General features: G+C 39.8%; 1 protein-coding gene and 12 non-coding genes across 13 annotated transcripts in view; 12 read left to right on the top strand and 1 right to left on the bottom strand.

Moving 5' to 3' along the window:
• Window positions 1-15939, bottom strand: part of dync2h1 (dynein cytoplasmic 2 heavy chain 1) — a 143070-nt gene that overhangs the window by 52857 nt on the left and 74274 nt on the right. The gene's annotated exons all lie outside the window — the stretch shown is intronic.
• trnam-cau (transfer RNA methionine (anticodon CAU)) lies at window positions 1303-1375 on the top strand. The gene has a single exon. It is a non-coding gene; the product is annotated as a tRNA-Met (tRNA).
• Window positions 2251-2323, top strand: trnam-cau (transfer RNA methionine (anticodon CAU)). Its single transcript has one exon. It is a non-coding gene; the product is annotated as a tRNA-Met (tRNA).
• trnam-cau (transfer RNA methionine (anticodon CAU)) lies at window positions 4018-4090 on the top strand. Its single transcript has one exon. It is a non-coding gene; the product is annotated as a tRNA-Met (tRNA).
• On the top strand, window positions 5382-5454 carry trnam-cau (transfer RNA methionine (anticodon CAU)). The gene has a single exon. It is a non-coding gene; the product is annotated as a tRNA-Met (tRNA).
• trnam-cau (transfer RNA methionine (anticodon CAU)) lies at window positions 6775-6847 on the top strand. The gene has a single exon. It is a non-coding gene; the product is annotated as a tRNA-Met (tRNA).
• trnam-cau (transfer RNA methionine (anticodon CAU)) lies at window positions 8168-8240 on the top strand. Its single transcript has one exon. It is a non-coding gene; the product is annotated as a tRNA-Met (tRNA).
• trnam-cau (transfer RNA methionine (anticodon CAU)) lies at window positions 9561-9633 on the top strand. The gene has a single exon. It is a non-coding gene; the product is annotated as a tRNA-Met (tRNA).
• On the top strand, window positions 10954-11026 carry trnam-cau (transfer RNA methionine (anticodon CAU)). The gene has a single exon. It is a non-coding gene; the product is annotated as a tRNA-Met (tRNA).
• On the top strand, window positions 12332-12404 carry trnam-cau (transfer RNA methionine (anticodon CAU)). The gene has a single exon. It is a non-coding gene; the product is annotated as a tRNA-Met (tRNA).
• trnam-cau (transfer RNA methionine (anticodon CAU)) lies at window positions 12681-12753 on the top strand. The gene has a single exon. It is a non-coding gene; the product is annotated as a tRNA-Met (tRNA).
• Window positions 13629-13701, top strand: trnam-cau (transfer RNA methionine (anticodon CAU)). The gene has a single exon. It is a non-coding gene; the product is annotated as a tRNA-Met (tRNA).
• trnam-cau (transfer RNA methionine (anticodon CAU)) lies at window positions 15022-15094 on the top strand. The gene has a single exon. It is a non-coding gene; the product is annotated as a tRNA-Met (tRNA).

The following is a 15939-nucleotide window of genomic DNA, read 5'->3' as shown; positions in this document are numbered from 1 at the left end:
GGGCAGCCAATACAATGAGGTAGAATGCAAAGAGCAAAGCAGGAGATAATCAATTCATCTGTTACACGATGTAGGGAAAGAAACTTCCAAAAAACCCTTAGGTTGGGGTCAGCTTTGTATGAAAGTGTGTCTAGCCAAAAACAATATATAGAGAACAATCCTAATTCAAGTTGTCCAAAGTATTCATGGTCTCTAAAAACACATCAATTGTTGATTGTAACCTTTGATTGGGCCTTTTCCTCTCAAATAAATGGCTGTGACTGATAGTGGAGACCGAATGTTATTCTCAGACTTGTGTCTTCTTTGAGGTAATGCAACCTCATCATTTAACCTAAGCTTTACTGTGAATGTTCATTCAATGTTCCATTATGACAACTTTTAGCAACTTTGGTTCCATATCAACCTAGAGATTGCTTGCAATGGTCAAGATTTTGAGGTAGAATGCAAAGAGCAAAGCAGGAGATAATCAATTCATCTGTTACACGATGTAGGGAAATAAACTTCCAAAAGACCCTTAGGTTGGGGTCAGCTATGTAGGAAAGTGTGTCTAGCCAAAAACAATATATAGAGAACAATCCTAATTCAAGTTGTCCAAAGTATTCATGGTCTCTAAAAACACATCAATTGTCGGTCTGTACATTGTTGATTGTAACCTTTGATTGGGCCTTTTCCTCTCAAATAAATGGCTGTGACTGATAGTGGAGACCGAATGTTATTCTCAGACTTGTGTCTTCTTTGAGGTAATGCAACCGCATCATTTAACCTAAGCTTTACTGTGAATGTTCATGCCTTGAGCCCGATGTCATTGAGAAGTTTTGAAAATGTTTTGAATTATGACAACTTTTAGCAACTTCGGTTCCATATCAACCTAGAGATTGCTTGCAATGGTCAAGATTTTTGAATAAGATCAAAAGCTATAACAGAAGCTTTTCAAAGAAATGTCCAAATATCAAGCGAGCACACAGTTGCAACTGGGACAATGTAAATGGATCACAACTGACATGAGTTCGAACCTCACATGGGGCAGGTGTTTTAAAGCCACAAGGGCAGCCAATACAATGAGTTTGAAATGCAGAAAAGACTACCAGGGTTGATGTTGTGTTAATATCATGTCTATCAACTGTTGTTTTCAAATTTGACAATAAGGGGTGTCAGGTTAACTGGCCATTGTTCATCTTCTGCATCCGTTTCAGTAGCTTTCACAGTGTTGTTGGTGGAGTTCACAGACGTTTTCCAAATATCAAGCGAGCACACAGTTGCAACTGGGACAATGCAAATGGATCACAACTGACATACGTGCATGCCTCGTTGGCGCAGTAGGCAGCGCGTCAGTCTCATAATCTGAAGGCCGTGAGTTCGAACCTCACACGGGGCAGGTGTTTTAAAGCCACAAGGGCAGCCAATACAATGAGGTAGAATGCAAAGAGCAAAGCAAGAGATAATCAATTCATCTGTTACACGATGTAGGGAAAGAAACTTCCGAAAGACCCTTAGGTTGGGGTCAGCTATGTAGGAAAGTGTGTCTAGCCAAAAACAATATATAGAGAACAATCCTAATTCAAGTTGTCCAAAGTATTCATGGTCTCTAAAAACACATCAATTGTTGATTGGGCCTTTTCCTCTCAAATAAATGGCTGTGACTGATAGTGGAGACCGAATGTTATTCTCAGACTTGTGTCTTCTTTGAGGTAATGCAACCGCATTATTTAACCTAAGCTTTACTGTGAATGTTCATGCCTTGAGCCCGATGTCATTGAGAAGTTTTGAAAATGTTTTGAATTATGACAACTTTTAGCAACTTCGGTTCCATATCAACCTAGAGATTGCTTGCAATGGTCAAGATTTTTGAATAAGATCAAAAGCTATAACAGAAGCTTTTCAAAGAAATGTCCAAATATCAAGCGAGCACACAGTTGCAACTGGGACAATGTAAATGGATCACAACTGACATGAGTTCGAACCTCACATGGGGCAGGTGTTTTAAAGCCACAAGGGCAGCCAATACAATGAGTTTGAAATGCAGAAAAGACTACCAGGGTTGATGTTGTGTTAATATCATGTCTATCAACTGTTGTTTTCAAATTTGACAATAAGGGGTGTCAGGTTAACTGGCCATTGTTCATCTTCTGCATCCGTTTCAGTAGCTTTCACAGTGTTGTTGGTGGAGTTCACAGACGTTTTCCAAATATCAAGCGAGCACACAGTTGCAACTGGGACAATGCAAATGGATCACAACTGACATATGTGCATGCCTCGTTGGCGCAGTAGGCAGCGCGTCAGTCTCATAATCTGAAGGCCGTGAGTTCGAACCTCACACGGGGCAGGTGTTTTAAAGCCACAAGGGCAGCCAATACAATGAGGTAGAATGCAAAGAGCAAAGCAGGAGATAATCAATTCATCTGTTACACGATGTAGGGAAAGAAACTTCCAAAAAACCCTTAGGTTGGGGTCAGCTTTGTATGAAAGTGTGTCTAGCCAAAAACAATATATAGAGAACAATCCTAATTCAAGTTGTCCAAAGTATTCATGGTCTCTAAAAACACATCAATTGTTGATTGTAACCTTTGATTGGGCCTTTTCCTCTCAAATAAATGGCTGTGACTGATAGTGGAGACCGAATGTTATTCTCAGACTTGTGTCTTCTTTGAGGTAATGCAACCGCATCATTTAACCTAAGCTTTACTGTGAATGTTCATTCAATGTTCCATTATGACAACTTTTAGCAACTTTGGTTCCATATCAACCTAGAGATTGCTTGCAATGGTCAAGATTTTGAGGTAGAATGCAAAGAGCAAAGCAGGAGATAATCAATTCATCTGTTACACGATGTAGGGAAAGAAACTTCCGAAAACCCTTAGGTTGGGGTCAGCTATGTAGGAAAGTGTGTCTAGCCAAAAACAATATATAGAGAACAATTCTAATTCAAGTTGTCCAAAGTATTCATGGTCTCTAAAAACACATCAATTGTTGATTGGGCCTTTTCCTCTCAAATAAATGGCTGTGACTGATAGTGGAGACCGAATGTTATTCTCAGACTTGTGTCTTCTTTGAGGTAATGCAACCGCATCATTTAACCTAAGCTTTACTGTGAATGTTCATTCAATGTTCCATTATGACAACTTTTAGCAACTTTGGTTCCATATCAACCTAGAGATTGCTTGCAATGGTCAAGATTTTGAGGTAGAATGCAAAGAGCAAAGCAGGAGATAATCAATTCATCTGTTACACGATGTAGGGAAAGAAACTTCCGAAAACCCTTAGGTTGGGGTCAGCTATGTAGGAAAGTGTGTCTAGCCAAAAACAATATATAGAGAACAATTCTAATTCAAGTTGTCCAAAGTATTCATGGTCTCTAAAAACACATCAATTGTTGATTGGGCCTTTTCCTCTCAAATAAATGGCTGTGACTGATAGTGGAGACCGAATGTTATTCTCAGACTTGTGTCTTCTTTGAGGTAATGCAACCGCATCATTTAACCTAAGCTTTACTGTGAATGTTCATGCCTTGAGCCCGATGTCATTGAGAAGTTTTGAAAATGTTTTGAATTATGACAACTTTTAGCAACTTCGGTTCCATATCAACCTAGAGATTGCTTGCAATGGTCAAGATTTTTGAATAAGATCAAAAGCTATAACAGAAGCTTTTCAAAGAAATGTCCAAATATCAAGCGAGCACACAGTTGCAACTGGGACAATGTAAATGGATCACAACTGACATGAGTTCGAACCTCACATGGGGCAGGTGTTTTAAAGCCACAAGGGCAGCCAATACAATGAGTTTGAAATGCAGAAAAGACTACCAGGGTTGATGTTGTGTTAATATCATGTCTATCAACTGTTGTTTTCAAATTTGACAATAAGGGGTGTCAGGTTAACTGGCCATTGTTCATCTTCTGCATCCGTTTCAGTAGCTTTCACAGTGTTGTTGGTGGAGTTCACAGACGTTTTCCAAATATCAAGCGAGCACACAGTTGCAACTGGGACAATGCAAATGGATCACAACTGACATATGTGCATGCCTCGTTGGCGCAGTAGGCAGCGCGTCAGTCTCATAATCTGAAGGCCGTGAGTTCGAACCTCACACGGGGCAGGTGTTTTAAAGCCACAAGGGCAGCCAATACAATGAGGTAGAATGCAAAGAGCAAAGCAGGAGATAATCAATTCATCTGTTACACGATGTAGGGAAAGAAACTTCCAAAAAACCCTTAGGTTGGGGTCAGCTTTGTATGAAAGTGTGTCTAGCCAAAAACAATATATAGAGAACAATCCTAATTCAAGTTGTCCAAAGTATTCATGGTCTCTAAAAACACATCAATTGTTGATTGTAACCTTTGATTGGGCCTTTTCCTCTCAAATAAATGGCTGTGACTGATAGTGGAGACCGAATGTTATTCTCAGACTTGTGTCTTCTTTGAGGTAATGCAACCGCATCATTTAACCTAAGCTTTACTGTGAATGTTCATTCAATGTTCCATTATGACAACTTTTAGCAACTTTGGTTCCATATCAACCTAGAGATTGCTTGCAATGGTCAAGATTTTGAGGTAGAATGCAAAGAGCAAAGCAGGAGATAATCAATTCATCTGTTACACGATGTAGGGAAAGAAACTTCCGAAAACCCTTAGGTTGGGGTCAGCTATGTAGGAAAGTGTGTCTAGCCAAAAACAATATATAGAGAACAATTCTAATTCAAGTTGTCCAAAGTATTCATGGTCTCTAAAAACACATCAATTGTTGATTGGGCCTTTTCCTCTCAAATAAATGGCTGTGACTGATAGTGGAGACCGAATGTTATTCTCAGACTTGTGTCTTCTTTGAGGTAATGCAACCGCATCATTTAACCTAAGCTTTACTGTGAATGTTCATGCCTTGAGCCCGATGTCATTGAGAAGTTTTGAAAATGTTTTGAATTATGACAACTTTTAGCAACTTCGGTTCCATATCAACCTAGAGATTGCTTGCAATGGTCAAGATTTTTGAATAAGATCAAAAGCTATAACAGAAGCTTTTCAAAGAAATGTCCAAATATCAAGCGAGCACACAGTTGCAACTGGGACAATGTAAATGGATCACAACTGACATGAGTTCGAACCTCACATGGGGCAGGTGTTTTAAAGCCACAAGGGCAGCCAATACAATGAGTTTGAAATGCAGAAAAGACTACCAGGGTTGATGTTGTGTTAATATCATGTCTATCAACTGTTGTTTTCAAATTTGACAATAAGGGGTGTCAGGTTAACTGGCCATTGTTCATCTTCTGCATCCGTTTCAGTAGCTTTCACAGTGTTGTTGGTGGAGTTCACAGACGTTTTCCAAATATCAAGCGAGCACACAGTTGCAACTGGGACAATGCAAATGGATCACAACTGACATATGTGCATGCCTCGTTGGCGCAGTAGGCAGCGCGTCAGTCTCATAATCTGAAGGCCGTGAGTTCGAACCTCACACGGGGCAGGTGTTTTAAAGCCACAAGGGCAGCCAATACAATGAGGTAGAATGCAAAGAGCAAAGCAGGAGATAATCAATTCATCTGTTACACGATGTAGGGAAAGAAACTTCCAAAAAACCCTTAGGTTGGGGTCAGCTATGTATGAAAGTGTGTCTAGCCAAAAACAATATATAGAGAACAATCCTAATTCAAGTTGTCCAAAGTATTCATGGTCTCTAAAAACACATCAATTGTTGATTGTAACCTTTGATTGGGCCTTTTCCTCTCAAATAAATGGCTGTGACTGATAGTGGAGACCGAATGTTATTCTCAGACTTGTGTCTTCTTTGAGGTAATGCAACCTCATCATTTAACCTAAGCTTTACTGTGAATGTTCATTCAATGTTCCATTATGACAACTTTTAGCAACTTTGGTTCCATATCAACCTAGAGATTGCTTGCAATGGTCAAGATTTTGAGGTAGAATGCAAAGAGCAAAGCAGGAGATAATCAATTCATCTGTTACACGATGTAGGGAAAGAAACTTCCAAAAGACCCTTAGGTTGGGGTCAGCTATGTAGGAAAGTGTGTCTAGCCAAAAACAATATATAGAGAACAATCCTAATTCAAGTTGTCCAAAGTATTCATGGTCTCTAAAAACACATCAATTGTCGGTCTGTACATTGTTGATTGTAACCTTTGATTGGGCCTTTTCCTCTCAAATAAATGGCTGTGACTGATAGTGGAGACCGAATGTTATTCTCAGACTTGTGTCTTCTTTGAGGTAATGCAACCTCATCATTTAACCTAAGCTTTACTGTGAATGTTCATGCCTTGAGCCCGATGTCATTGAGAAGTTTTGAAAATGTTTTGAATTATGACAACTTTTAGCAACTTCGGTTCCATATCAACCTAGAGATTGCTTGCAATGGTCAAGATTTTTGAATAAGATCAAAAGCTATAACAGAAGCTTTTCAAAGAAATGTCCAAATATCAAGCAAGCACACAGTTGCAACTGGGACAATGCAAATGGATCACAACTGACATGAGTTCGAACCTCACATGGGGCAGGTGTTTTAAAGCCACAAGGGCAGCCAATACAATGAGTTTGAAATGCAGAAAAGACTACCAGGGTTGATGTTGTGTTAATATCATGTCTATCAACTGTTGTTTTCAAATTTGACAATAAGGGGTGTCAGGTTAACTGGCCATTGTTCATCTTCTGCATCCGTTTCAGTAGCTTTCACAGTGTTGTTGGTGGAGTTCACAGACGTTTTCCAAATATCAAGCGAGCACACAGTTGCAACTGGGACAATGCAAATGGATCACAACTGACATATGTGCATGCCTCGTTGGCGCAGTAGGCAGCGCGTCAGTCTCATAATCTGAAGGCCGTGAGTTCGAACCTCACACGGGGCAGGTGTTTTAAAGCCACAAGGGCAGCCAATACAATGAGGTAGAATGCAAAGAGCAAAGCAGGAGATAATCAATTCATCTGTTACACGATGTAGGGAAAGAAACTTCCAAAAAACCCTTAGGTTGGGGTCAGCTATGTATGAAAGTGTGTCTAGCCAAAAACAATATATAGAGAACAATCCTAATTCAAGTTGTCCAAAGTATTCATGGTCTCTAAAAACACATCAATTGTTGATTGTAACCTTTGATTGGGCCTTTTCCTCTCAAATAAATGGCTGTGACTGATAGTGGAGACCGAATGTTATTCTCAGACTTGTGTCTTCTTTGAGGTAATGCAACCTCATCATTTAACCTAAGCTTTACTGTGAATGTTCATTCAATGTTCCATTATGACAACTTTTAGCAACTTTGGTTCCATATCAACCTAGAGATTGCTTGCAATGGTCAAGATTTTGAGGTAGAATGCAAAGAGCAAAGCAGGAGATAATCAATTCATCTGTTACACGATGTAGGGAAAGAAACTTCCAAAAGACCCTTAGGTTGGGGTCAGCTATGTAGGAAAGTGTGTCTAGCCAAAAACAATATATAGAGAACAATCCTAATTCAAGTTGTCCAAAGTATTCATGGTCTCTAAAAACACATCAATTGTCGGTCTGTACATTGTTGATTGTAACCTTTGATTGGGCCTTTTCCTCTCAAATAAATGGCTGTGACTGATAGTGGAGACCGAATGTTATTCTCAGACTTGTGTCTTCTTTGAGGTAATGCAACCTCATCATTTAACCTAAGCTTTACTGTGAATGTTCATGCCTTGAGCCCGATGTCATTGAGAAGTTTTGAAAATGTTTTGAATTATGACAACTTTTAGCAACTTCGGTTCCATATCAACCTAGAGATTGCTTGCAATGGTCAAGATTTTTGAATAAGATCAAAAGCTATAACAGAAGCTTTTCAAAGAAATGTCCAAATATCAAGCAAGCACACAGTTGCAACTGGGACAATGCAAATGGATCACAACTGACATGAGTTCGAACTTCACACGGGGCAGGTGTTTTAAAGCCACAAGGGCAGCCAATACAATGAGTTTGAAATGCAGAAAAGACTACCAGGGTTGATGTTGTGTTAATATCATGTCTATCAACTGTTGTTTTCAAATTTGACAATAAGGGGTGTCAGGTTAACTGGCCATTGTTCATCTTCTGCATCCGTTTCAGTAGCTTTCACAGTGTTGTTGGTGGAGTTCACAGACGTTTTCCAAATATCAAGCGAGCACACAGTTGCAACTGGGACAATGCAAATGGATCACAACTGACATATGTGCATGCCTCGTTGGCGCAGTAGGCAGCGCGTCAGTCTCATAATCTGAAGGCCGTGAGTTCGAACCTCACACGGGGCAGGTGTTTTAAAGCCACAAGGGCAGCCAATACAATGAGGTAGAATGCAAAGAGCAAAGCAGGAGATAATCAATTCATCTGTTACACGATGTAGGGAAAGAAACTTCCAAAAAACCCTTAGGTTGGGGTCAGCTTTGTATGAAAGTGTGTCTAGCCAAAAACAATATATAGAGAACAATCCTAATTCAAGTTGTCCAAAGTATTCATGGTCTCTAAAAACACATCAATTGTTGATTGTAACCTTTGATTGGGCCTTTTCCTCTCAAATAAATGGCTGTGACTGATAGTGGAGACCGAATGTTATTCTCAGACTTGTGTCTTCTTTGAGGTAATGCAACCTCATCATTTAACCTAAGCTTTACTGTGAATGTTCATTCAATGTTCCATTATGACAACTTTTAGCAACTTTGGTTCCATATCAACCTAGAGATTGCTTGCAATGGTCAAGATTTTGAGGTAGAATGCAAAGAGCAAAGCAGGAGATAATCAATTCATCTGTTACACGATGTAGGGAAAGAAACTTCCAAAACACCCTTAGGTTGGGGTCAGCTATGTAGGAAAGTGTGTCTAGCCAAAAACAATATATAGAGAACAATCCTAATTCAAGTTGTCCAAAGTATTCATGGTCTCTAAAAACACATCAATTGTCGGTCTGTACATTGTTGATTGTAACCTTTGATTGGGCCTTTTCCTCTCAAATAAATGGCTGTGACTGATAGTGGAGACCGAATGTTATTCTCAGACTTGTGTCTTCTTTGAGGTAATGCAACCGCATCATTTAACCTAAGCTTTACTGTGAATGTTCATGCCTTGAGCCCGATGTCATTGAGAAGTTTTGAAAATGTTTTGAATTATGACAACTTTTAGCAACTTCGGTTCCATATCAACCTAGAGATTGCTTGCAATGGTCAAGATTTTTGAATAAGATCAAAAGCTATAACAGAAGCTTTTCAAAGAAATGTCCAAATATCAAGCGAGCACACAGTTGCAACTGGGACAATGTAAATGGATCACAACTGACATGAGTTCGAACCTCACATGGGGCAGGTGTTTTAAAGCCACAAGGGCAGCCAATACAATGAGTTTGAAATGCAGAAAAGACTACCAGGGTTGATGTTGTGTTAATATCATGTCTATCAACTGTTGTTTTCAAATTTGACAATAAGGGGTGTCAGGTTAACTGGCCATTGTTCATCTTCTGCATCCGTTTCAGTAGCTTTCACAGTGTTGTTGGTGGAGTTCACAGACGTTTTCCAAATATCAAGCGAGCACACAGTTGCAACTGGGACAATGCAAATGGATCACAACTGACATATGTGCATGCCTCGTTGGCGCAGTAGGCAGCGCGTCAGTCTCATAATCTGAAGGCCGTGAGTTCGAACCTCACACGGGGCAGGTGTTTTAAAGCCACAAGGGCAGCCAATACAATGAGGTAGAATGCAAAGAGCAAAGCAGGAGATAATCAATTCATCTGTTACACGATGTAGGGAAAGAAACTTCCAAAAAACCCTTAGGTTGGGGTCAGCTATGTATGAAAGTGTGTCTAGCCAAAAACAATATATAGAGAACAATCCTAATTCAAGTTGTCCAAAGTATTCATGGTCTCTAAAAACACATCAATTGTTGATTGTAACCTTTGATTGGGCCTTTTCCTCTCAAATAAATGGCTGTGACTGATAGTGGAGACCGAATGTTATTCTCAGACTTGTGTCTTCTTTGAGGTAATGCAACCTCATCATTTAACCTAAGCTTTACTGTGAATGTTCATTCAATGTTCCATTATGACAACTTTTAGCAACTTTGGTTCCATATCAACCTAGAGATTGCTTGCAATGGTCAAGATTTTGAGGTAGAATGCAAAGAGCAAAGCAGGAGATAATCAATTCATCTGTTACACGATGTAGGGAAAGAAACTTCCAAAAGACCCTTAGGTTGGGGTCAGCTATGTAGGAAAGTGTGTCTAGCCAAAAACAATATATAGAGAACAATCCTAATTCAAGTTGTCCAAAGTATTCATGGTCTCTAAAAACACATCAATTGTCGGTCTGTACATTGTTGATTGTAACCTTTGATTGGGCCTTTTCCTCTCAAATAAATGGCTGTGACTGATAGTGGAGACCGAATGTTATTCTCAGACTTGTGTCTTCTTTGAGGTAATGCAACCTCATCATTTAACCTAAGCTTTACTGTGAATGTTCATGCCTTGAGCCCGATGTCATTGAGAAGTTTTGAAAATGTTTTGAATTATGACAACTTTTAGCAACTTCGGTTCCATATCAACCTAGAGATTGCTTGCAATGGTCAAGATTTTTGAATAAGATCAAAAGCTATAACAGAAGCTTTTCAAAGAAATGTCCAAATATCAAGCAAGCACACAGTTGCAACTGGGACAATGCAAATGGATCACAACTGACATGAGTTCGAACTTCACACGGGGCAGGTGTTTTAAAGCCACAAGGGCAGCCAATACAATGAGTTTGAAATGCAGAAAAGACTACCAGGGTTGATGTTGTGTTAATATCATGTCTATCAACTGTTGTTTTCAAATTTGACAATAAGGGGTGTCAGGTTAACTGGCCATTGTTCATCTTCTGCATCCGTTTCAGTAGCTTTCACAGTGTTGTTGGTGGAGTTCACAGACGTTTTCCAAATATCAAGCGAGCACACAGTTGCAACTGGGACAATGCAAATGGATCACAACTGACATATGTGCATGCCTCGTTGGCGCAGTAGGCAGCGCGTCAGTCTCATAATCTGAAGGCCGTGAGTTCGAACCTCACACGGGGCAGGTGTTTTAAAGCCACAAGGGCAGCCAATACAATGAGGTAGAATGCAAAGAGCAAAGCAGGAGATAATCAATTCATCTGTTACACGATGTAGGGAAAGAAACTTCCAAAAAACCCTTAGGTTGGGGTCAGCTTTGTATGAAAGTGTGTCTAGCCAAAAACAATATATAGAGAACAATCCTAATTCAAGTTGTCCAAAGTATTCATGGTCTCTAAAAACACATCAATTGTTGATTGTAACCTTTGATTGGGCCTTTTCCTCTCAAATAAATGGCTGTGACTGATAGTGGAGACCGAATGTTATTCTCAGACTTGTGTCTTCTTTGAGGTAATGCAACCTCATCATTTAACCTAAGCTTTACTGTGAATGTTCATTCAATGTTCCATTATGACAACTTTTAGCAACTTTGGTTCCATATCAACCTAGAGATTGCTTGCAATGGTCAAGATTTTGAGGTAGAATGCAAAGAGCAAAGCAGGAGATAATCAATTCATCTGTTACACGATGTAGGGAAAGAAACTTCCAAAAGACCCTTAGGTTGGGGTCAGCTATGTAGGAAAGTGTGTCTAGCCAAAAACAATATATAGAGAACAATCCTAATTCAAGTTGTCCAAAGTATTCATGGTCTCTAAAAACACATCAATTGTTGATTGTAACCTTTGATTGGGCCTTTTCCTCTCAAATAAATGGCTGTGACTGATAGTGGAGACCGAATGTTATTCTCAGACGTGTGTCTTCTTTGAGGTAATGCAACTGCATCATTTAACCTAAGCTTTACTGTGAATGTTCATGCCTTGAGCCCGATGTCATTGAGAAGTTTTGAAAATGTTTTGAATTATGACAACTTTTAGCAACTTCGGTTCCGGATCAACCTAGAGATTGCTTGCAATGGTCAAGATTTTTGAATAAGATCAAAAGCTATAACAGAAGCTTTTCAAAGAAATGTCCAAATATCAAGCGAGCACACAGTTGCAACTGAGACAATGCAAATGGATCACAACTGACATGAGTTCGAACCTCACACGGGGCAGGCGTTTTAAAGCCACAAGGGCAGCCAATACAATGAGTTTGAAATGCAGAAAAGACTACCAGGGTTGATGTTGTGTTAATATCATGTCTATCAAGTGTTGTTTTCAAATTTGACAATAAGGGGTGTCAGGTTAACTGGCGATTGTTCATCTTCTGCATCCGTTTCAGTAGCTTTCACAGTGTTGTTGGTGGAGTTCACAGACGTTTTCCAAATATCAAGCGAGCACACAGTTGCAACTGGGACAATGCAAATGGATCACAACTGACATATGTGCATGCCTCGTTGGCGCAGTAGGCAGCGCGTCAGTCTCATAATCTGAAGGCCGTGAGTTCGAACCTCACACGGGGCAGGTGTTTTAAAGCCACAAGGGCAGCCAATACAATGAGTTTGAAATGCAGAAAAGACTACCAGGGTTGATGTTGTGTTAATATCATGTCTATCAACTGTTGTTTTCAAATTTGACAATAAGGGGTGTCAGGTTAACTGGCCATTGTTCATCTTCTGCATCCGTTTCAGTAGCTTTCACAGTGTTGTTGGTGGAGTTCACAGACGTTTTCCAAATATCAAGCGAGCACACAGTTGCAACTGGGACAATGCAAATGGATCACAACTGACATACATGCATGCCTCGTTGGCGCAGTAGGCAGCGCGTCAGTCTCATAATCTGAAGGCCGTGAGTTCGAACCTCACACGGGGCAGGTGTTTTAAAGCCACAAGGGCAGCCAATACAATGAGGTAGAATGCAAAGAGCAAAGCAAGAGATAATCAATTCATCTGTTACACGATGTAGGGAAAGAAACTTCCGAAAGACCCTTAGGTTGGGGTCAGCTATGTAGGAAAGTGTGTCTAGCCAAAAACAATATATAGAGAACAATCCTAATTCAAGTTGTCCAAAGTATTCATGGTCTCTAAAAACACATCAATTGTTGATTGGGCCTTTTCCTCTCAAATAAATGGCTGTGACTGATAGTGGAGACCGAATGTTATTCTCAGACTTGTGTCTTCTTTGAGGTAATGCAACCGCATCATTTAACCTAAGCTTTACTGTGAATGTTCATGCCTTGAGCCCGATGTCATTGAGAAGTTTTGAAAATGTTTTGAATTATGACAACTTTTAGCAACTTCGGTTCCATATCAACCTAGAGATTGCTTGCAATGGTCAAGATTTTTGAATAAGATCAAAAGCTATAACAGAAGCTTTTCAAAGAAATGTCCAAATATCAAGCGAGCACACAGTTGCAACTGGGACAATGTAAATGGATCACAACTGACATGAGTTCGAACCTCACATGGGGCAGGTGTTTTAAAGCCACAAGGGCAGCCAATACAATGAGTTTGAAATGCAGAAAAGACTACCAGGGTTGATGTTGTGTTAATATCATGTCTATCAACTGTTGTTTTCAAATTTGACAATAAGGGGTGTCAGGTTAACTGGCCATTGTTCATCTTCTGCATCCGTTTCAGTAGCTTTCACAGTGTTGTTGGTGGAGTTCACAGACGTTTTCCAAATATCAAGCGAGCACACAGTTGCAACTGGGACAATGCAAATGGATCACAACTGACATATGTGCATGCCTCGTTGGCGCAGTAGGCAGCGCGTCAGTCTCATAATCTGAAGGCCGTGAGTTCGAACCTCACACGGGGCAGGTGTTTTAAAGCCACAAGGGCAGCCAATACAATGAGGTAGAATGCAAAGAGCAAAGCAGGAGATAATCAATTCATCTGTTACACGATGTAGGGAAAGAAACTTCCAAAAAACCCTTAGGTTGGGGTCAGCTATGTATGAAAGTGTGTCTAGCCAAAAACAATATATAGAGAACAATCCTAATTCAAGTTGTCCAAAGTATTCATGGTCTCTAAAAACACATCAATTGTTGATTGTAACCTTTGATTGGGCCTTTTCCTCTCAAATAAATGGCTGTGACTGATAGTGGAGACCGAATGTTATTCTCAGACTTGTGTCTTCTTTGAGGTAATGCAACCTCATCATTTAACCTAAGCTTTACTGTGAATGTTCATTCAATGTTCCATTATGACAACTTTTAGCAACTTTGGTTCCATATCAACCTAGAGATTGCTTGCAATGGTCAAGATTTTGAGGTAGAATGCAAAGAGCAAAGCAGGAGATAATCAATTCATCTGTTACACGATGTAGGGAAAGAAACTTCCAAAAGACCCTTAGGTTGGGGTCAGCTATGTAGGAAAGTGTGTCTAGCCAAAAACAATATATAGAGAACAATCCTAATTCAAGTTGTCCAAAGTATTCATGGTCTCTAAAAACACATCAATTGTCGGTCTGTACATTGTTGATTGTAACCTTTGATTGGGCCTTTTCCTCTCAAATAAATGGCTGTGACTGATAGTGGAGACCGAATGTTATTCTCAGACTTGTGTCTTCTTTGAGGTAATGCAACCTCATCATTTAACCTAAGCTTTACTGTGAATGTTCATGCCTTGAGCCCGATGTCATTGAGAAGTTTTGAAAATGTTTTGAATTATGACAACTTTTAGCAACTTCGGTTCCATATCAACCTAGAGATTGCTTGCAATGGTCAAGATTTTTGAATAAGATCAAAAGCTATAACAGAAGCTTTTCAAAGAAATGTCCAAATATCAAGCAAGCACACAGTTGCAACTGGGACAATGCAAATGGATCACAACTGACATGAGTTCGAACTTCACACGGGGCAGGTGTTTTAAAGCCACAAGGGCAGCCAATACAATGAGTTTGAAATGCAGAAAAGACTACCAGGGTTGATGTTGTGTTAATATCATGTCTATCAACTGTTGTTTTCAAATTTGACAATAAGGGGTGTCAGGTTAACTGGCCATTGTTCATCTTCTGCATCCGTTTCAGTAGCTTTCACAGTGTTGTTGGTGGAGTTCACAGACGTTTTCCAAATATCAAGCGAGCACACAGTTGCAACTGGGACAATGCAAATGGATCACAACTGACATATGTGCATGCCTCGTTGGCGCAGTAGGCAGCGCGTCAGTCTCATAATCTGAAGGCCGTGAGTTCGAACCTCACACGGGGCAGGTGTTTTAAAGCCACAAGGGCAGCCAATACAATGAGGTAGAATGCAAAGAGCAAAGCAGGAGATAATCAATTCATCTGTTACACGATGTAGGGAAAGAAACTTCCAAAAAACCCTTAGGTTGGGGTCAGCTTTGTATGAAAGTGTGTCTAGCCAAAAACAATATATAGAGAACAATCCTAATTCAAGTTGTCCAAAGTATTCATGGTCTCTAAAAACACATCAATTGTTGATTGTAACCTTTGATTGGGCCTTTTCCTCTCAAATAAATGGCTGTGACTGATAGTGGAGACCGAATGTTATTCTCAGACTTGTGTCTTCTTTGAGGTAATGCAACCTCATCATTTAACCTAAGCTTTACTGTGAATGTTCATTCAATGTTCCATTATGACAACTTTTAGCAACTTTGGTTCCATATCAACCTAGAGATTGCTTGCAATGGTCAAGATTTTGAGGTAGAATGCAAAGAGCAAAGCAGGAGATAATCAATTCATCTGTTACACGATGTAGGGAAAGAAACTTCCAAAAGACCCTTAGGTTGGGGTCAGCTATGTAGGAAAGTGTGTCTAGCCAAAAACAATATATAGAGAACAATCCTAATTCAAGTTGTCCAAAGTATTCATGGTCTCTAAAAACACATCAATTGTCGGTCTGTACATTGTTGATTGTAACCTTTGATTGGGCCTTTTCCTCTCAAATAAATGGCTGTGACTGATAGTGGAGACCGAATGTTATTCTCAGACTTGTGTCTTCTTTGAGGTAATGCAACCGCATCATTTAACCTAAGCTTTACTGTGAATGTTCATGCCTTGAGCCCGATGTCATTGAGAAGTTTTGAAAATGTTT

This window comes from Labrus mixtus, chromosome 9 (assembly GCF_963584025.1).
Source record: "Labrus mixtus chromosome 9, fLabMix1.1, whole genome shotgun sequence".
Classification (NCBI taxonomy): Eukaryota; Metazoa; Chordata; class Actinopteri; order Labriformes; family Labridae; genus Labrus; species Labrus mixtus.
This window is presented reverse-complemented; position numbering and strand designations above follow the sequence as displayed.